Genomic DNA, 22,242 nt, shown 5'->3' with positions numbered 1-22,242 from the left:
AGGGACAACAGGACTTAGCTGCATCACATCAGATATGAGCTAACACTGTCCTCCAAATCTACATGGCTTGGCTAGCTTATACCTTCCAGGGTCAGGAGACTGCAGTAGGGAGGGAGACACATGCCTAGCCATGGTGCTTGATACTGTAGAGGGGACATTTGGAGTGGCTATTGGCTGCCAGCAGCTTTGACCATCCTTGCGGTGTTGTGGTGGAAAAGTTCCCATCAGAGGCCCTGCCCCTTACTACAGAGGCTAGGTCCCAATACAAGCCTGAGTCAGTCATCTGCATCCCAGATGCTTATGTTCTAAAGAAATGGAGGAGTCCATTCTGCTTGATGGTTTGGAGAAGGCTCCATCCCATTTTCAGAATTATACATGTTGCAAGTTTCTGAAGCAGCACCAGGCACATTGTCCAATGCCAGTATTCTTGGTGACACACACTGCAGTGCCCATGCTCATCATGGTGGTGTCAATGGTGTCATCTCTGGAGTAGGATTTGCATCCTGGTGCTATTGCCTGAAATCCCACTTGTATGACCCTAGAGAAATTTCAAATCTAAATGAATCTTTTTTGCTTTGAAAGCAATAGGATGCATCTAGCTGTTGATGACAATGAAGACCACACAGAACTCATTTTAGTCCTTCCTGTTTTAGGAAGGAGACTTTTTTTTTCCCATCACAGGATGTATGGAGTAAGCAATACATGGTCTGGAGGAGTTCAAGTCAAAATTCACATGACCCGAGACACCCTCCTCTTTCTGACAGGTCCAATGTGCTGTCATTTTAGGGCTTTCTCCTTTTCTTTAAAGAGCACCCATTTTTTTTTTTTTTTTTTTTTTTTTTTTTTTTTTTTTTTTTTTTTTTTTTTTTTACCTATGGACACTTTTTTTTAACCACAGTTACTATCAAACAAAACATAATTATTTGAATTTCAGATCTTCAATTATAGAGAAAGACCAGATTCTTAAAGTATTGGGTTTCTAGCTGTTCTCCTCTTACTCAAGAAACCACAGACTGGTATATCATCCTATTTTAGCCATGCATGGTCATAACACAGCCACTGAGAGTCATCATGACCATGAGATCTACAGCTGATTCCCATGTACCTGTTGATTATTGCCACTCCTTCCTTTCAATCTCTGATGAAGCCATTTGCTCAAGAATGTTAATAGATAGGATTAAGACTTTGATGTCTATTTTTAGTTGTTAACATGATGGTATCTGGGAGTAATATAACCCAAAAATAGAGGGAACAACTGTGGTCTATTTCTGCTTAATTTAATGTAGGAAGGACTACTTTTTGTGGAACATTGAGGAATGCAGTCACACCTTTAATACAGATCTTTAATCCAGATGTAATCTGAACCACTCCTTCTGCTGGAAGCCTATAGAAGGACATGGAAAAGGAAGCTTTTCCTCTTTCTCTGCTTGCTCTCACCTTGTTAGCACATCCATTTGTCACTGACATTAGAGCCTACTTCTTTAACATTACAGCATAATATCGCAGACAGCTGAGACATCCAGTCTTATGGACTGAGAAACTACTGGATTCTTGGATTTCCATTCATAGCCAGCCATTGTTGGATTAGCTAGAGCACAGGCTGTAAGCCATTTTAACAAATCACCTTTCAATATAGAGATTCATCTTATAACTTCTGTTACCCTAGAAGCCTGATAATACACCAGATACGTAGAGAGGACATTCTAGAACACTTTGGGTCTCATAACAGTCTCAGCTTACTTACAAATTCTCAATGGCCATCTTCCCTTAACCTTAGCATTTCTCAGGTACTTTCTCACTTCAGAGAACTCAACGCTCCTCCTCCTCCACATCATCCTGATCTAATTCCTTGGCATGCTTTATTCCTCATATTATTGAGTATGGATGTTAAGGAGAAAAAGTGCCGTTCTTTGGCAGTGCTTATAAAGTGAGTGTTCAACTCTCCATGGGTAAAGTAGTGAAAAGATTCTAATGCAGCAGAGAAAAATTCCCAGCTTTAGAAGGAGGAGGTACTGAATGGCTTCACCTGTGTCACAGGAGAGACTCCTGGAAAAGAAATCTCAGCTTCTGGTCAGTTCAGGGAGAATTTATTAGCAAGGAGGCAAAGGCTGTTCCATGGGACATCAGGAGTCCCTTCTCTGGCAATTCTATTGTATCCTGGAGAGCAGAGCTCTTGGAATCCCCTGTGATGTCAATAGTGTTGTAGCAACACCAAGTGCCTTTAGGATATTCGTTCAATGCCTATACAGTTTGCCTATAGACATGTTGTCAAGACTTAGGCATCTACTTGGGAGAGAGAATGGATTTCATGGAGATACCAGAGCAGGCCAGGAGGAAGCTAACTCTAGATCTCACTGGAAAGAATGGAGAAATCAATGGTCGTGGCGAAGATGCAGTGAGTTCAGGGAATGGTCTAGGGAGCTTTCTGGATGTGATGGGCTTGAGCCTTCCAGGGCCAGTCAGGCACTGGGAGCTTCAGAGAAGCAACAGGCCTATTCTGCTTCTCTGGATTCCTGAAGAGCAGACCCAGATCAAGGGTTCATGATGGTTAATATGACATAGTCAGGAATTGACAAGGATGTAGCCTTTGTGCTGGGGACCCTCTGCTCTCACTCTGAGTGGGGAGGAGACACAGAGGATTTTTTAGATTTCAATACCATCATTGCACTTCACCCCCACTGCAGTCCTTAGGTTGTGTGCCAGCAATAACAGGTACAGGATTGTGCCATGGCAAAGCCTGAGCTTATCTTACTTTATATCATAGACACTAGCAGGGATGAGGCATCAAGTGCTGCTTTCTCTCAGTGACACCCTAAGATTATGACTTCCCAGCTGTAGGTGGCACACAGGTCTCCAGTTCAGTCTGAGAACTGTTAGATTCCTTGGACCTGGACTGAGACTGTCCCCTTCCTGCTAGCTCTAGGTGTCCTGGGCTATTAGTGAGGATGGCATTGTGAATCTGTTGACTATGTTCCACCACTGTATGGCTTCCTGATTAACATGAGACTCTGAAACATCATGCAAGTGATTTGGGCATCCCTAAACTACCTGAGTGCTTGTGAGAGTAGCAATTATCTCCAGGATTATGTCCAGGAAAGGACATGGCCGAGGGCTCTGAAGCTTGTGCATCTTCTGTAGCTGTGAATAAGCCTTAGGAGACTGTCCTCTAGGTCACTCTGTGCAAGGAGACAGGGGAAGCCAGGTATCTTCTGAGACACCCACCTCCCTATAGAAAGACTGGAGAACTGACATCCACGGAGGGAGAGACTCAAGTCTAGTCTTTCAGAACCAGCCAGGGCAAAGTCTCATCTGACAGTCACTTCCCAATCATCATTTAGTGTGTCAGGATTGACTGAGATGAGGTAGTGTGTAGGGTAGGTGTTGTTCATTGATTTCTAGATTTGGGCATTACTGAGATACCTAACCTTGTCTAACATGGTTGTCAGTGCGCTATAACATCTGAATGGACATAGTTTACCCTACATCACTCATTTATTCTGGGGTTCACCACGTACATTTCTAAAGCCACAGTTCAGACTTCCAGTGAATTTTCAATCCAGGCTGAACATGGTGCTAGCTCCTCATTTCAGGACTGTCATGAAATTGAAAAGTGTGAAGTGGGGCTCTGAGAAAGGTCTGGGGCAATGGACCCGAATTATCTCTCATTCTGTGCCCTTTGCCTGCCCTCTCTCATGCTCTGGTGGATGTTGTAATTTGAGCTGGCTGTGCCCCTTTCCTAAGGGCATGCACATTGTCACAGGAGGATCCAGATGACAGAATTTGGCTTTTGTGTAACTCTAGGTGAAGCACCTCAGCAGTGACATACTACATACTCTCCCATTATTATCATAAATTTGATTTTTGTGTTTGGGGATTTAGCTCAGTGGTAGAGCACTTGCAAGTGCAAGGCCCTGGGTTCGGTCCTCAGCTCTGAAAAAAAAGGCAAAAAAATATTAAATTTGATTTTCTGAAAATGCCTTTGCATATCTGTGTGTGGCCTCTCACTAGCCATTCATCTTTTTTCAAACTTGAATGCAGGAATGGCCCATCATTTGCTCTTGTGTTGAGGGCTCCCAAGGGGAACTCTGGTTCTTAGCATCTCCAGCATGAAATGCCATTAGTTTACAACACAGTTGGTATCTTATGATAGCTGGAATGAATTCTGCTGAAGTTCAGGAATTTTCATCAACTACAGGACTTATCTTGTTCTGACAACACACTGAGTATCTCCCACCACACTAACAGCTTTGTGGATCCTCCACAATGTGCTTGTTGTCCTCAGGGGACTGAATTTTCCTCCCTACCATCCTTACTTATTTACCTAGAACCCTTTTTTTTTTCCTTATGTTATTGACTAGAGGTTTCACGAGTTGGATGAGCCATTTCCTGGGATATGTTTGGAAGAGAGTCTTCAACTTCCTATACATAAACTAGTGAATATATTCTAATGAAGCAGAGAGAGATCCCTGGGTTTGTAATGAGGAGGTGATAAAGGTCTTGTCTTGGGTTTTTTGAAGTCTCCTGGGAAGGGCAGTATGGCTTCCAGTGAATTGCAGATGATGAAGTTTGTAGGTAGGTGAGGGATACTGCTGATAAACCCAATAGTACCTTCTCATGACGAGCTATTGTATTCTGGGGAGTCCTTGGCCTTCTCTTGATGTCACCATTGTTGTGGGAACACCAGGTGACTGTGGGGTATTCTTCCACTGCCCATAGACATGTCAGCAAGACTGAGAAGGTTGCTTGGGAGGGAGAATGGAGAACAAGGGAAGACCAGAGAGAGGCAGAAGGAAGCTGGGCTTCAGTCTCAGTGTAAAACATGGAGTAAAAAATTGTTCTGGGGAGGGCACTGTGAGTCCTGAGCAGGGGTGAGGAGCTTTCTGGAGGAGGTGGAGCTTGAGCTGGGCCTTCCAGGATTGGGGCTCAGCATCTGTGAATTTCTGGGAAGCAATGGACTTACCCTGCTTCCCTGGGTTCCCTAAGAGCAGACCCAGTGTAAACGATTTCTGATGGTTAGTTTGAGAGAGCCATGGATTTTCAAGCCTGCAGCGGCTTTTCTGGGGCATCCTTAATCTCATTCTGAGTGGAAAGGAAGGGCCAGCAGGATCAAAGTGGTGACTAATTAGGTGTCCTTCTCTAGGTAGGGTGTTGCTGCACTTCATCCTAGTGGATTCTATCAGTTTCCATGGGATTCTGATGCCAATAAGAAGGGCAAGGGAAACTCCCCTGGCCAAGCACCAAACTTTCAGTCATTCAGATACTTTGGTCCTGGATACATGTGATGAAGACTTTGTACTGCTAAGCTCTAGGGACAATAGGATTTGCCTACACCACATCATATATGAGCTGACACTGTCCTCCAAATCTATATGGCTGGGCTATCTTATGTCTTTCAGGGCCAGGGAACTGCATTAGAGAGAAAGGCACATGCCTATCCATCGTGGTTGAGGACAGATACTTAGCTCATGGGTACCAATTTGAGGATAGCTGGCCTACTCTTTGGGGCCCTCAGTGGGTCCCTGACATTTCCTCTTCCTCGGACTTCCTCTTGGGACTTGCATGGATTCTCCTGGCCCTATGCCATTCAAGTATACAAGTTCACTTTGCTTTGTCTTCCTGCAGGGACTACCAGGAAGACACCAACCCAAGCCTCCACCTCCACTGACCAGGAGAAGCAGATGACAAAGTTGGAGAAACACACACTTCAGCTACAGAGTATAACATACAAGCAGGTTGAACTGCATGGAATCCTGGGCAGTTATATAGACAAGGATTTGCAGAACAGGTAGTCATTATGTGCAGTTCTCTGCTGACCATCTTGACACCACAGTGTCTACCTAAGCTTTCCTGAGGAATAGGAGGCTGAAGCTCCATGGTGTCCTGGTGCTTAAACAAATTTTCCTGAGTGCACAGAATTTGGAACCTCGGTAGGTGTGAGATTGGGACACAGGCTATTCTTATTCATTCAAATGATAAGCAGAGCCTATGGCCTGTATCATAATTTTGGGATAGGGACAGTAGTGTGTGACCTCTCAACATGCATTTCAAGAGGCCTTGGCAGGTGTTGGCTTGTGGGAGATGCTAGGTCCTGTGAGTTTGTGGTGAGTCTTTGTACTTGATCAGCGGATGATTGTGTGCTGAAAACTCCTGGAGGGGCCTGGTCCCATACATCCATCTCAGTTTGTGGCTGGAAGGCCTGGTGCTTATCATTGCTTCTCTTTTGTCCTCCTCCTTATACTCTGAGGCTGTTCCAACTCTTTGCATTTCATGGGCATCCTGACTATATGTGGAATGTTTGTGCATGTGGGAATTAAAGGCCTAAATCTATTCTTGGCTCCTCCTTATACTCTGAGACAGTGCAAACTCTCTGTATTTCATGTGAATCCTGATTTTTATGTGGTGTGTGTGTGTGTGTGTGTGTGTGTGTGTGTGTGTGTGTGTGTGTGTGTGTTAGAGGGCAGGAGGGTGTGTGTGTTTGTTAGAGGGCAGGAGGGTGTATGTGTATACTCCTGGGTTTCTAGGGTCTGTGGCAGGGCCTGAGGATTTGCCATTTTCACATTTTCCAGGGGATGCCAGTGATGACGCCAGAGAGCTTCACTTTGAGAAGCTCACATCTTGGCAACTCTTCTTACTTTGGTGGAACATTGGAATCCCCTGTGAAGTTTATAAAGCCTTCCTGAAGTTGGGAGGAGTCCCAACTTCAGGAACTTGGGAAAGACTGATTCTGCCATCTTTCTCTTTGACTCAAAGTGAGGGCTCTGGTTCTTGCCTGTCTGCCTCTTAGCAAGCAGCCTGACATGTGGTCCTTGGCCTTGTGCCTCTTGGACTCAGTTTTGCTAAGTATGAAAAGACACTGTTCCCCTCCAAGCAATGTCCTGCCAGCTTCAGGAGCCCCTTGATAAAAAACAAATGGTTTGCACCATGAAGGGAGTGTCAGGTATCCTAGTACTTCTGGGGCTCTGACCAGGGCTTCCCAGAGCTGGTTTCCATAGTAGCCATAGACAGAATTGATTCTGGTTGGGGCATCTTCCCTCATGCTGAGAGTGTTTGCCCTCTACCTGCTGATGCTTTCCCAATATCATGAACAGGTAAGCACAGATGTGGGCTGTACCCTGTTCTCAGAGGCACAGGATCCCTTTTGGCATCAGGGTTTTCAGAAGTATTTTGAATCTTTCTGGAATTTGGTTACTCTCTGGATTTGGCTTGCATCTGAGTGATGCTGCTTGGCTACTGAGAACTCCATTCTTGGGCTTTCTGGGGGTCTGGGACTTTTCAGCGCTGGTGGTACTTGGGGGTAGGAATGGCAAAGGAGGCTGACTGGGTCTCACCATGTTTTGGTGTTTGTTCAGTTACCTCCACGGCCAGGTCCTCCGAGATTTGACTGAGCTGAAGGAAAATATACATGTTTTAAGACTGAAGAACAGACTGCTGTGGGAAGAGCAGATTGAAATCCAAGAGTCCTGTGAGGAGCTGAAGAGGCTCTTGAAGGAGGCTCATGAGGTCATCTGTGACCCTTCTGCTGAGCAGCAGCAGGTAAGCTGAGGCAGCAGGGGCAGGTGCCCACCTGTCCAACCATAAACATAGAGACACTCATATACCATCCACACTCATCCAGTCTCCCACCTATATACTATCCAACTGTTGATTTCGGTGATCATTCCCGAGTCTTTCTGGAGAGTTAGCCTCTTGCAAGAATCTGGATAATTGGCAAGCAAACCCTCCTGCTCTGCTAGAAGCTGCAGTACATTCACAGAGATGGGTCAGTCACATATCACACACCTACATGTCATTATGATCAGAGGGCTGCTATGCAGGGAGCTCCTTAGGGAACAGCACAAAGCTTTCATTGATGATATCAGTGGCCTGTGGCTCATTTGCTTTGCAGGGGACATGTGAGATCATAGGTAGGAAGCAGCCTGCAAGGACTAGAGCTCATTGCCAGTGCCAAGTGAGTGGTTCTCATTGTCAATGTCTTGTGTGGCATGTGGTCTTCTCCTTAATTCCTGCATCCCAATGTGTTCTCTTCCTTTTGCCAAGCTCTTGGTTCATAGTGACAGATGCCTGAGTACCACCTTGTCAGTCCTTTTTCTAGGCATGGTGCTGGACAGTTCTCCCATCTTGGAGCTTCCAGTCTGGAGCTGACTGGATGACCATAGATGTGGGAGGCCTTTGACAGGCTGAGGGTTGGGGTGACAGATTTGAAGCTTCAAGAAAACATTTTCTCCTATCAACTCAACATAGCATGAAGAACTTGTGTGCTCTCTTAGGAATTTTTAGTCTCCAAAGGATACACACAACACTGGATAGCAGTGTTGTAGGTCTCAGTTGAAACACCTGATGTGCATATTTTAAATTCAACTGTTCCTACAGCATGATGTCCTTGCCATTGTTTTCTGCTCACTTCCTATTTCTGTGGTCTGTGTGTTATCTATGCAGGCCTGTGTAAATGTGTACATTGGTTTGTAGGTTCCGAGGCTACATAATGAAATCCCATGTTGTCATCTGTTGCTCACTCCCTTATTCCCTTAGAGCCCAGGTTTTCATTGAACCTAAATTTTCTGTTCGGGCTAATGTGGCTCCCAGCTCTCTTTAGATCTCCTGTCCTCCAAGGTAGACCTTCTGTCTTGTTTTGTCTTATCCAATGTTACAAGTTTAAATATACCCAGAAAGAGGAAGGATATATTTGCGTTCTCTTTTGTTTATTTACTTTTATTGTTTTGATACCAATGTGTTTTCTAATAGATAACAAAATCAAACAATACAGCTGTTTTTTTTTTCATTTGTATTTTTTTTGTGATATATATTTTTTATTTTACAGTATCATTCAGTTCTACATATCAGCCATGGGTTCCCCTATTCTCCCCCCTCCCACGCCCTCCCCTTACCCCCAGCCCACCCTCCATTCCCACCTCCTCCAGGACAAGTCCTCCCCCGAGGACTGTGATCAACTTGGTAGACTCAGTCCAGGCATGTCCAGTCCCTTCCTCCCAGACTGAGCCAAGTGTCCCTGCATAAGTTCCAGGTTTCAGACAGCCAACTCATGCAATGAGCACAGGACTTGGTCCCACTGCCTAGTTGCCTCCCAAACTGATCAAGCCAATCAACTGTCTCACCTATTCAGAGGGCCTGATCCAGCTGGGAGCCCCTCAGCCTTTGGTTCATAGTTCATGTGTTTCCATTCATTTGGCTATTTTTTTTCAATAATTGAGTAAAACTGAAATTTATTATATGCCACAGTCGTCCTAGGGACCTCCATGCTATATATATAGCCTCTATGGTTCTATGGGTTGTGGTCTGATTGTTCTTTATTTTATATCTAGAATCCACCAATGAGTGAGTACATACCATAACTGTCTTTCTGGGTTTGGGTTACCTCACTCAGGATGATTTTTTCTAGTTCCATCCATTTGCCTGCAAATTTCATGCTTTCATTGTTTTTCTCTGCTCAGTAGTACTCCATTGTGTATATGTACCACATTTTTTTCATCCATTCTTCCGTTGATGGGCATCTAGGTTGTTTCCAGGTTCTGGCTATTACAAATAGTGCTGCTATGAACATAGCTGAGCATGTATCTTTATGGTATAAATCAGCATTCCTTGGGTAGATGCCCAAGAGTGGGATGGCTGTGTCTTGAGGTAGTTCGATTCCTAATTTTCTGAGAAACCGCCATACTGATTTCCACAGTGGTTGTACAAGTTTACATTCCCACCAACAGTGGAGGAGTGTTCCCTTTGCTCCACATCCTCTCCAACATTGGTTGTCATTGGTGTTTTTGATCGTAGCCATTCTAACAGGTGTAAGGTGGTATCTCAGAGTCGTTTTGATTTGCATTTCTCTGATGATTAAGGATGTTGAGCATTTCTTTAAATGTCTTTCAGCCATTTGTAGTTCTTGTTTTGTGAATTCTCTGTTTAGCTCTTTAGCCCATTTTTTAATTGGACTGTTCAGTGCTTTGATGTCTAGTTTCTTGAGTTCTTTATATATTGTGGAGATCAATCCTCTGTCAGATGTGGGGTTGGTGAAGATCTTTTCCCAATCTGTTGGCTGTCTTTTTGTCTTATTGACTGTGTCTTTTGCCCTGCAAAAGCTTCTCAGTTTCGAGAGGTCCCATTTATTAATGGTTGTGCTCAGGGTCTGTGCTGTCGGTGTTTTATTTAGGAAATGGTCTCCGGTGCCAATGCGTTCAAGAGTGCTTCCTATTTTGTTTTCTATTAAGTTTAGTGTAACTGGATTTATGTTTAGGTCTTTGATCCACTTGGACTTGAGTTTTATGCATGGTGACAGATATGGATCTATTTGTAATCTTTTACATATTGACATCCAGTTATGCCAGCACCATTTGTTGAAGATACTTTCTTTTTTCCATTGTATAGTTTTGGCTCCTTTGTCAAAAACCAGGTGTTCATATGTGCATGGATTAATGTCAGGGTCTTCAATTCGATTCCATTGGTCCGTATGTTGGTTTTTATACCAGTACCAAGCTGTTTTTATTACTATAGCTCTATAGTAGAGTTTGAGGTCCGGGATGGTGATGCCTCCAAGGATTGCTTTATCGTATAAGATTCTTTTAGCTATCCTGGGTCTTTTGTTTTTCCATATAAAGTTGAGTATTTTTCTTTCCAAGTCTGTGAAGAATTGTGCTGGGATTTTGATGGGGATTGCATTGAATCTGTAGATTGCTTTTGGTAAGATTGCCATTTTTACTATGTTAATCCTACCTATCCATGAGCATGGGAGATCCTTCCATTTTCTGATATCTTCTTCAATTTCTTTCTTTAGGGATTTAAAGTTCTTATCAAAAAGGTCTTTCACTTGTTTAGTTAGTGTTATCCCAAGGTATTTTATATTATTTGTGGCTATTGTAAAGGGTGATGTTTCTCTGACTTCTTTCTCAGCCCTTTTATCATTTGTGTATAGGAGGGCTACTGATTTTTTTGAGTTGATCTTGTATCCTGCCACTTTACTGAAGGAGTTTATCAGCTGTAGGAGTTCCCTGGTAGAGTTTTTGGGGTCACTTATGTATACTATCATATCATCTGCAAATAGTGAAAGTTTGACTTCTTCCTTGCCAATTTGTATCCCTTTGATCTCCTTTTGTTGTCTTATTGCTCTAGCTAGAACTTCTAGTACTATATTGAATAAATATGGGGAGAGTGGACAGCCTTGTCTTGTTCCTGAATTTAGTGGTATCGCTTTGAGTTTCTCTCCATTTAATTTGATGTTTGCTGTTGGCTTGCTATAAATTGCTTTTATTATGTTTAGAAATGTTCCTTGTATTCCTATTCTTTCTAAGACCTTTATCATGAAGGGGTGTTGGATTTTGTCAAAGGCTTTTTCAGCATCTAAGGAGATGATCATGTGGTTTTTTTCTTTCAGTTTGTTTATATGGTGTATTACATTGACTGATTTCCGTATGTTGAACCATCCTTGCATCCCTGGGATGAATCCTACTTGGTCGTGATGGATGATTGTTTTGATGTATTCTTGGATTCGGTTTGCCAATATTTTGTTGAGTATTTTTGCATCAATGTTCATGAGGGAGATTGGTCTGTAGTTCTCTTTCTTTGTTGCATCTTTGTGTGGTTTGGGTATCAGGGTAATTGTAGCCTCATACAAAGAGTTTGGTAGTGTTCCTTCTGTTACTATTGTGTGGAACACTTTGAAGAGTATTGGTAGTAGTTCTTCTTTGAAAGTCTGGTAGAATTCTGCACTGAAACCATCTGGTCCTGGGCTTTTTTTGGTTGGGAGACTTTTGATGACTGTTTCTATTTCTTTAGGGCTTATTGGTCTATTTAAATGGTTTATCTGGTCTTGATTTATTTTTGGTATGTGGTATTTATCCAGAAAATTGTCCATTTCTTCCTGGTTTTCCATTTTTGTGGAGTACAGGTTTTTGAAGTATGATCTGATGATTCTCTGGATTTCCTCATTGTCTGTTGTTATGTCTCCCTTTTCATTTCTGATTTTGTGAATTTGAGTGCTCTCTCTTTGCCTTTTGGTTAATTTGGCTAGTGGTTTGTCTATCTTGTTGATTTTTTCAAAGAACCAACTCTTTGTTTCATTGATTTTTGGTATTGTTCTCTTGTTTTCTATTTCGTTGATTTCAGCCCTCAATTTGATTATTTCCTGGCGTCTATTTCTCCTGGGTGAGTTTGTTTCTTTTTGTTCTAGAGCTTTCAGTTGTGCTGTTAATTCATTGGTATGGGATTGCTCCATCTTCTTTATGTGTGCATTTAGAGCTATGAATTTTCCTCTTAGCACTGCTTTCATAGTGTCCCATAAGTTTGGGTATGTTGTACTTTCATTTTCATTGAATTCTAGGAACTCTTTAATTTCTGTTTTTATTTCTTCCTTGACCCATTGATGTTTCAGGTGGGCAGTATTCAGTTTCCATGAGTTTGTGGGTTTTCTATAATTTTTGTTGTTATTGAGTTCTAACTTTAAGGCATGGTGGTCTGATAAGATACAGGAGGTTATTCCAATTTTTTTGTATCTGTTGAGATTTGTTTTGTGTCCAAGCATGTGGTCAATTTTTGAGAAGGTTCCATGGGATGCTGAGAAGAAGGTATATTCTTTTGTGTTAGGATGGAATATTCTGTAGATATCTATTAGGTCCATTTGAGTCATAACATCTGTTAGGTCCTTTATTTCTTTGTTGAGTTTCAGTCTGGTAGATCTATCTTTTGGTGAGAGTGGTGTGTTAAAATCTCCCACTACTAATGTGTGGGGTTTGATGTGCGTTTTAAACTTTAGTAGTGTTTCTTTTATGAATGTGGGTGCTTTTGTATTTGGAGCATAAATGTTTAGAATCGAGACTTCATCTTGGTGGATTTTTCCCGTGATGAATATGTAATGTCCATCTTGGTCTCTTTTGATTGATTTTAGTTTGAAGTCTATTTTATTAGATATTAGGATAGCTACACCAGCTTGTTTCTTAGGTCCATTTGCTTGGAAAACCTTTTCCCAGCCCTTTACTCGGAGGTAGTGTCTGTCTTTGGAGTTAAGGTGTGTTTCTTGTATGCAGCATATGGATGGGTCCTGTTTTCTTATCCATTCTGTTAGCCTGTGTCTTTTTATAGGTGAGTTGAGACCATTGATATTGATGGATATTAATGACCAGTGATTGTTAATTCCTGTTTTTTTTTTGGTTGTGTTGTGTTGTCCTTCTGTGGTGTATGTTGGTGTAGGATTATCTATTGCTTGATTTTTCATGGATGTGTTTAACTTCTTTGGGTTGAATTTTCCCTTCTAGTGCTTTCTGTAGGGCTGGGTTTCTGGACAGGTATTGATTAAATCTGGTTTTATCCTGGAATATTTTGTTTACTCCGCCTATGGTGATTGAGAGTTTTGCTGGGTATAATAGTCTGGGTTGGCATCCGTGGTCTCTTAGTGTCTGCATGAGGTTTGTCCATGATCTTCTAGCTTTCATAGTCTCTATTGAGTAGTTTGGTGTTATTTTGATGAGTTTGCCTTTATATGTTACTTGGTCCTTTTCCTTTGCAGCTCTTAATATTTTTTCTTTATTCTGTGTGTTTAGTGTTTTGATTATTATGTGGCGAGGGGACTTTTTTTTTGGATCCAGCCTATTCGGTGTTCTGTAAGCTTCTTGTATCTTCATAGGTATTTCTTTCATTAGGTTAGGAAAGTTTTCTTCTATGATTTTGTTGAATAAATTTTCTGTGCATTTGAGTTGGTATTCTTCTCCTTCTTCTATCCCTATTATTCTTAGGTTTGGTCTTTTCATGGTGTCCCAAATTTCCTGGACGTTTTGTGTTAGGACTTTTTTGTCTTTATTGTTTTCTTTGACTGACGAATCTATTTTCTCTATCGTGTCTTCAGCGTCAGAGATTCTCTGTTCCATCTCTTGCAATTGGTTGGTTATGTTTGTTTCTGTAGTTCCTGTTCGTTTAGTCAGGATTTCTATTTCCAGCATTCCCTCAGCATGTGTTTTCTTTATTGTCTCAAATTCATTTTTCAGATCTTGGAATGTTTCTTTCATCTGTTTAATTGCTTTTTCTTGGCTTGATTTGATTTCTTCCCATTTTTTGTTCGTTTTTTCTTCCATTTCTTTAAGGGAGTTTTTTATTTCCTCTTTAATGGAGTTTTTCATTTCCTCTTTAAGGGAAGTTTTTATTTCCTCTTTAAGGGAGTTTTTTATTTCCTCTTTAAGGGAGTTTTTTATTTCCTCTTTAAGGAAAGTTTTTATTTCCTCTTTAAGGTAGTTTTTCAATTCCTCTTTAAGGAAAGTTTTTATTTCCTCATTGAGGGAATGTTTTATTTCTTCTTTAAGGGCCTCTATCATCTTCTTAATGTCATTTTTAGGGTTGATTTCTTCTGTTTCTTCTGTCATGGTATGTTTAGGTCTTGCAGGTGTAGAATCACTAGGTTCTGATGTTGCCATATAGGTCTTTATGTTGTTGCTTGTATTTTTGCACTGGCGTCTACTCATCTCTTCCTCTGCTCGGTGCAGGTGGTGTCTGTGTCTGAGAGTGCCTCTCTTGTTCTAATTTTTAGTCTTGGTTTAGTAGTGGTTCTTGGTTAAATTGGTGCTATTGGGCTATTTCTTCAGGGGCAGCTGATTTCGATCGGTGAATTATATACTTATGATTCTGGTGATCTGGTTTGGTGTCTGGGTAGCGCCTTCTTCTGTGTTCCCAGGTCACGTTTTGTTCATTTGTCAGCTCCTCAGCTGATCTTGTTTCTTCAGACTTTAAACTGTAGGGATCTGAATCCTCTCCCAGATGGGTTTCAGCTGAGGAGGGTAGTCTCACCAACACCTCCAAGTTGTTGGGTTTCACAGGATCAGCAGCTGGGCCCTAGGTTGTCCTCAGAAGGAGTGTTCAGATTCGTTCTGGTTCTGACCCACGGAGATAGCTTCTTCCCCAGATGTTGGGGTTAGGGGCGTCCCTGTTCCAAGCTGTGTCTGCTTGTCTCCGTCCCTGGGCCTGTCTACCTCTGTGGTCCGCCGTCGGGCCTGAATGTCTCTGCCAGCTGCAGCCGGGACTGAATGTCCCTGTCGGCCGCTGCCGCCGGGCCCGTTTACCTCAGCGGGCCGCCGCTGGGCCCGTCTACCTCTGTGGGCTGCCGCTGGGCCTGAATGTATCTGCTGGCTACTGCCAGGTCTGAATATCCCTGTCGGCTGCTGCCGCTGGGCCCGTCTACCTCCACGGGCCGCCGGCACAGGCCTACCTGCGTCTGCTTGTCTCCACCGCCGGGCCTGTCTACCTCTGTGGGCCGCCGCTGGGCCTGAATGTCTCTGCCGGCTGCTGCCGGGCCTGAATAGCCCTGTCGGCTGCCACCGCTGGGCCCGTCTACCTCTGCAGGCCGCCGCCGCAGGCCTACCTGCCTCTGCTTGTCTCCGCCGCAGGGCCTGTCTACCTCTGTGGGCCGCCGCTGGGCCTGAGTGTCTCTGCCGGCTGCCGCCGGGTCTGAATATCCCTGTCGGCTGCCGCTGCTGGGCCCGTCTACCTCCACGTGCCGCCGCCACAGGCCTACCTGCGTCTGCTTGTCTCCGCCGCCGGGTCTGTCTACTACAGCTGTTTTTTTAACAATAAACAGTAGGCTTCTTTCCTTTCACTGCACAGAGCTAACACCACAGGAAATGTCTGGTTTGTCTCTGGTTTCTCAATAGAGATTCCACAGTGCATCTCCTTGCTGACATTGTGTTGCTGACTATATCATGTGTATGGCTGTGTCTCAGAACAGATTCCCTCTCATAGTTGTGCAGAGTGCTGGGTTCCTGAAAAGCACTGCAGGTGATGTCACTGGGCTCCTTCTGACTGACATTGGGCTGAGTTCATATCATATGCACTGTCTTCTGTTGAAAACTTCCTGGTGTTGACCATGTGTCACTTTCTTTTTCTTGTGTTATCAAGGTCATCTGTGGAGGAGCAAGGATAAGTTTAGTGAAGAGACTATGATGGGTTAACTTGGAAAATGTGGAGTCAGGGGGTTTTCTGATGGATAAAGTTTATTCAAGGAAACGTTAAGTGCAGGCCAGGGCAGCAGTGCCTTGCTGAGTCTAAGAGCCTTGTAAACAGCATAGAGGACCCACGACCTCTATACGCATCAGAAAAGGTGCTGCAAGGCAACAGTCCTCTCTCACTGACAATTCTAGGTTCAGGAAGTATGTGTGTGTGTGTGTGTGTGTGTGTGTATCTGTGTGTGTGTGTGTTGGGGTGTTGTATGTTGTGTGTTGTGATTTTCTGTGCATCTCTGTATGTGTTTGTGAACTTCTATATGTGTGTTTGTGTGTGAATACTGTCTATTGCTTGCACAGTAGTGCTCCTTTGGGTGTGTGTATGTGACCATGTGTGGGTGAGTGTGTATGTGTGTATGTGCCCATGTTCCCTGTATGTATAGGGGTAAGTATTTGAGTGTGTTTGAAAGTAAAGGTGCTTATATGTGCAATTGTGTTTGTATGTGTGGATTTGTAACATCGTGTGTGTGTGTGTGTGTGTGTGTGTGTGTGTGTGTTTATCTATATTTGTATGTTCATTTACTCATTTTTAATGATGATGGAACCAACTTTGCTGGAAAAGTACTGTGCCCCCTCACTTGGCATCCATCAAATATTGTATGCTGCTGCCCATCTTTCCGCATGTCCTCCTAACTCACTAGAACAAAGGGACACAAAAACTACTATAACTCAGTGGTTTTCAGGTATTTGTAGAGACAAAAATATATATCTGAAAAGAAATCCTTGGAGCAAACCAAAGGAATGTGGTACATGGAGGTTAGGAGGAGACCACTGTGGCAAATCAAGGTGTCTGAGAGGCAGGATAGGCTGGCTGAGGGTTTGTGTCTCTTCTCTGCTCTGGGTGAATGGTGACTGCACACTCAATGGTCACGTGACTTGCTGTGTCTTCTCTGTATCCTGTTTTGTCCTCATCCACATTGTCTGCTACCACTTGCTTTTCCCCTTTCCCTAACTTTGGCTCAGTTAACCTTGGCCTTGGAACTTAGGCTGGATGTTAGTCATTGAGAGATTCTGACTTGCAGTGTGCTTCCAGCTGCATCTCAATCCATAGGAAGTTCCCTAGCCATGATGTGGCATGAGAATGGGGCTGTCTCAGTGCACCCCACTTAGATTCCTGAGGGTATAGGACATGCCATATGCTGTGTCTGCAGCACTCAGTAACTGCTTTTCTCCAAAGTTGTTCATTCTGAGTTAAAATCAGCCTCATGGAGGGTTTGGAGAAATGAGGACCCTCAGACATTGCTGGTTCTGTAAAATGGTATAGCACAGTAAGAAGCTACACACAAGTCTTCAGAAATTTGAACTGCATTCCCAGGTGACCCAGTGATGCCAGAACATGAAGTCAGTGTCCACAGAGAAGCTAGGGGACCTCAGGGATTTATCAGCTTTCCTGAGTGTAGCTTCATGATGCCCATCATTCAAAGAGTGAAAAAGTACAATGTGGTCAGGCTCTTCCATGGAATATTGTTCAGCACAAAATAATACATAAAATAATTTGGCACTGACTTAGTCAGCCATTTGTTACTCAAACACATCCCTGGCACAATCACCTCAAAGGAAGGAACTGTTTCTTTTGGATGCTGGTTATGGAGATTTTCTAGTTTCCTGAGATTCTTTGCTTTTGGTCCAAAGTGAGGCAACCTGTGGTACAGGGAGCCCCTTTTGAAGGAAGTTGCTCACTTTGGGAGAACTGGGAAACAGTGAACAAGACCAGTGGGGTTGTCCACGACCATCCAGTAGTCCTTTGCTGGGGAACATTCCTATACTGCACAGCCTGGGGAACTTCCTAAGCAGGGTTAGTTAACAGACGAGGACCCCTGAGGGCCACTTGTCTATGCATTACATTGCAAATAGGCTCTTCACTGACTGAACTGCCTCTCTCCCATGTTCACTGTCTTCTCTCTTCCAACAGATTTACCTTGTTTTCATTAGTATCCCTGGTGGTTGCTCCTTATGTTAGTATTAACTGTGAAGTTAAACATGTTACTGCATTATAGTGTGCTTGTATGTGTGCATACATGTACTTGTGTGTGTTCATGAAATTATGTGTGTGCATATGAGTGAGCAAGCCTCCACTGAGAACACAATCTTCTAATGAACAGGAGCAAGAGAGCCTGGATGAAAGACTGAAGGACCTGCTGAAGCAGAAGGAGCTGGTCACCCAGCAAGAGGACTTGGCAGAAAAGCTGCAACATCACTTCAGTGTCTCCGAGATAAGGTGGGAGCCCAAGCTGGGAGAGAAGTTAGAACCATGTATGTTACCTGTCCCTGGATCTCTGTCCTTTGGGGATTCCCACCATCTGAATAGCTCCAAGCCACAACAAGAGAAAGAACGCCTCAGGATAGTGTATTGGCCTGGCCAACAAGAACCTCTCCAGGAAACACTATGTTTGATCCTTAGTGTTTCTGGGGGGTGTCTACCCCTTACTCCTGTCTGAGATCTCTGGAATCTTCTCAGTGTCCCCTGTGTCTCCCCACAAATCTCCCTATGGCAGGCCTCAACCTAGCAGGAGGAGGGTAGTTGTGGAGGACAGTGTGTGCTCCTGCCACTTGATTTTCCTTCTAGAACATCACCTTTAGAGAGAAGTTCCTACCTTTGGGCATATCTGCATGCAGCACACTCCTGCAGATTACAGGCTCTCTGCAGTGTGCATTTGCTTCCTGTGAGGAGATTTTTTCCATTGTAAGAAGATTTAGGAGTTGAGGAGTTGAACCGAGGCCAGTTTCTGTTCTTTAGCAATAATCAGATCCTTCACTGCTTTTCTTTTGTAGGCTCCCCTAGAGGGTCTACATTCAGTTTCTCAGGTTGCTCACATTCATTGCCTGTATCTAATCAGATTCATTTAGATACGCCCTCTACTGTTACTCAGATATTGCTACTTTGTTTTTTTTTTTCTGTCAAAATAATTTATCTAGACAACTGGAGAAATGTCCTGATTTTCTTGCCCAGCACAGTGTAGTTCTCAGTTCATCTTCTGGTAGATTTTAAAAGCTGAGAATCAAATCCTGGTCCAGGTCCATTCTGATCCTCCTCCCTTAGGAAATGCAGGAAATGACCTCAGCTGAAAGGTCACGCTGGACTCTCCAGCTGACTAGAGCTGGTTCAGGCTCAATAGCTGACATAGCAGGTCCCCACCAGGCCTGTTCCCTAACTGCCTTCCTCCTCTAGGTTAGACCATCACCAATATGAGTTTGAACAGGCCACAGCCCAGGATGAGAGCCTCCTGCAGACAGAGCTGCTGCACCAGGAGCACTAAGTCTCACAGGCAAGTGAGCCATCAATGCATCCACACTCAGCAAAGATGGCATTGGTGGGAGACTGGGGGCTCTTGACCTTGGCTTCCAGTGTGAATAGGTCTTGATTTTTTTCTAGCCTGTGGCCCAGTCAGGCTCCTTCTGTGTCTGAATGCCTTTCCTTCTCATATAGCAGATCTTGGGAGAACTGAGGAGGCCAAAGAAACCACAGATGCCTTGAACCTATGACCTGCTATACTCTCAGATCAAGGCCTCCTCCTCAGAAGACACTCCTTTAGAGCTGTGAACTCAAAAGCTTCCCAAGGGTACAACGAATGCTCTAGAAAGGTCTCATTCTTAGTCTCTGTGAGAACTTGACCTACAAACCCGAAGGAGCTATGGCTATAGTAGTTTTTAAAACACTTTTTACAATCGCTGTCTGCCTTCCTACCAGGTTTCCAAGGCCAGCCACAGACTGTAGGTCTCTGCTGCAAAAGGTGCACCAAAAGAATGCTTGTGACCTTAATTTTTTGTTTGGTTTTGTTTGCTTTGGGTTTTTTTTTTTTTTGGTTTTCTTTGTTATGGTTTGAGCTTTTGCTATTTATTTGTTCTTTCTTATGTTCTTGTTATTTAGGTATTTTGCTAAAGATATTCACTGTTTATTGACTAATTTCTTTAAGCTCATATTGAGTAATATTACTGTATTTTTATTAATAATAAAGTGATTTTGAACTTTTCTGACTTAGAAGCAATTTCTTTGGTCAGGTGTGATGTCTCACTCTAGTAAGCCCCAGAATCTCTTGTAACATCAGATCACTTGTGTGCCCAGCTTAACTTACAATAGTGGGTTCTCAGGAAGCTATGGCTACACAGGGTTTTGGATGCGGATGGTGTTGTCAACTCCGTGGATTCCCATTGTGTAATGGAAAAAGTATCCATACTGTATCCTTGTGGTCATATATTTATCCACCCTAGCTATAGCATTCTGTATACCTATTTCAGGATGTGATCGTGTGCACCACATTAATTAGAAAAACAACAGTATTGCTATAAAGCCTCTCAGGAAATGAAAACATTTACTATAGGATTATGAAAGAAATCCATAGACTGCTTGCCACCTGGGGCCATGATGATATCCATGACTGGTCTGCTGCCAAGGGCCATATCATGTCCATGGCCCTGACAAACTGTTGGAGTCTGTGTTGATACCCATGAATCCTCTGCCAGTGAGGGCCTGGCAGCCACCTGCAGTCTTGGCCACCACCTATGACCATGTTGTTGTCAAAGGGATATGCCCCCAAGTGGACAGATGTGTCTTAGAAGCCTGTACCGCAACCTAGGACCATAATGACATCAGGACCAGGGCTGTAACTGAGGGGCATGTCTGGATCCATGGCCCTGCTGTAGCCAGGGTTGGTGTTGATATCTCAGGCCGCTGTTGCCATCAAAGACAGTGCCTAGAATCTGAGCTACCACCATGGGACGTGGTACTGCTGGGTCCCTGCCAATCTGTGTCACCTTCATTGCCAAGCAGAGCCATGGTGGCATCCAGGCATGGGCTACAACTTTGGAACATATCTGTATGCATGTTGCAAACACAACCAGGATCTGTGTTCATATCTACGGCATGTACAGCCACCAAGGCTCACGCAGATGTAGGGAGGGGTCTGGGCTGTCACCTAGGACCATGGTAGTTTCTAAGGCCTGTGTTCTCTTTGGGGCCATATAGATCTGAGTGGCCTGTGCTGCCACCAGGAACCCTGGTGTCCTCCAGGCATAGGCTGCTGTCAAAGGCCTTGTCTGGTCCATTGCCCTGCCACAGACTTGGGCTATGTTGATGTGAGTGGCTCCTTTTACTGCTGAAGACAGGATAGGGATGCAAAGAGTTAACCCTACTCGTCACTGGTCTTAGCACTAGTGAGAATTGGACCTGCCCCTCACCCACTGCAGTACTGTGGAGAGTGGGTTCTGCACCTGGACTGAGCTGCACAGTAGAACTGACCCTGTTGTTTGTGGTGTCAGTGAGCTGGCCCTGAGTCTCTGAGAGCAGAAGAACTCAGTCCACACTCTTCTGCTTTGTGTAGGCAAGGGCAAGGAAAGATGCCCTCCTCACCTGAGCAAATGGCACCTGCAGCTGGCAGGAGAGTGGGAATCTGGGGCTTGAGAACAGAAGAGCTGGGTCAGCCTCTCAGCAGCTGCAGCAATTGGGTTTGTGGACTTGGCACATCATCTCACAAAACTCGAGAGCTGTTCTTTTGCTCTGAGTGTTGGTAAGTCAGATTCGAGTGCATGAGGAAAGGACAATTGGCCTCTCTCCATTCTGCCCATTGCATGGGGTGAGGTAGGTGGGACAGTGCTGGAGAGCTTGCCTGGGTGCAGAAGATGAAGGAAACCTGGCAGTCTGATCATCCCAGGTAACCCCAGCCCAGAACCATGACTATGAATTATCCCACCCTAACATCTTCTTTATCCATGGACTGCTGGAGCAGGTAAAGGGCCCAGTTCTGAAGAGCTAAAGCTGCTGGATCTCTATGACACAAGACATCACTAGGATATCCAAGAGTAGGACCACAAGTGAAGGCCCATCATCTATAGTGTAGAGAAGCCAGAGAGGCCTGAAACACTTAAAGAAAAGATGTATGTACTAAAGGGTACACTGTGTGACTCACTGGGTCACACTAAAACTTCCTTGCCAAGACGTTGTTTGTTTTTAAATTTGGGTTTTTAGTTTTCCTTTTAATTCTTTTTTGGGTGGGTGTTTTAAAGGCAGAGCTCAGGTGTGAAAGAATGGATAAGGGGAAAAGTTGGATTGGGTTGCATGATGTGAAACCAACAGCGAATAATAAAATATTTAAAATAATTTGATGTTGGCTGTTGGTTTGCTATATATTGCATTTATTATGTTTAGGTATGTTCCCTGTATTCCTGATCGCTCCAAGACTTTTATCATGAAGGGGTGTTGGATTTTGTCAAATGCCTTTTCGGCATCTAGTGAGATGATCATGTGGTTTTTTTCTTTGAGTTTGTT

General features: G+C 43.8%; 1 long non-coding RNA gene across 1 annotated transcript; it reads left to right on the top strand.

Annotated features, from left to right (window-relative positions):
* Nucleotides 1-7,352: 7,352 nt before the first annotated feature.
* On the top strand, nucleotides 7,353-19,240 carry LOC119088599. Its single transcript, XR_005092263.1, has 3 exons — nucleotides 7,353-7,533; nucleotides 18,083-18,198; nucleotides 19,150-19,240. It is a non-coding gene; the product is annotated as an uncharacterized LOC119088599 (long non-coding RNA).
* The last annotated feature ends 3,002 nt before the right edge of the window (nucleotides 19,241-22,242 follow it).

Source organism: Peromyscus leucopus, chromosome 9 (genome assembly GCF_004664715.2).
Source record: "Peromyscus leucopus breed LL Stock chromosome 9, UCI_PerLeu_2.1, whole genome shotgun sequence".
NCBI lineage: Eukaryota > Metazoa > Chordata > Mammalia > Rodentia > Cricetidae > Peromyscus > Peromyscus leucopus.
Note: the sequence above shows the minus strand (reverse complement) of the source record. Positions and strands in the feature narration are given on the sequence as shown.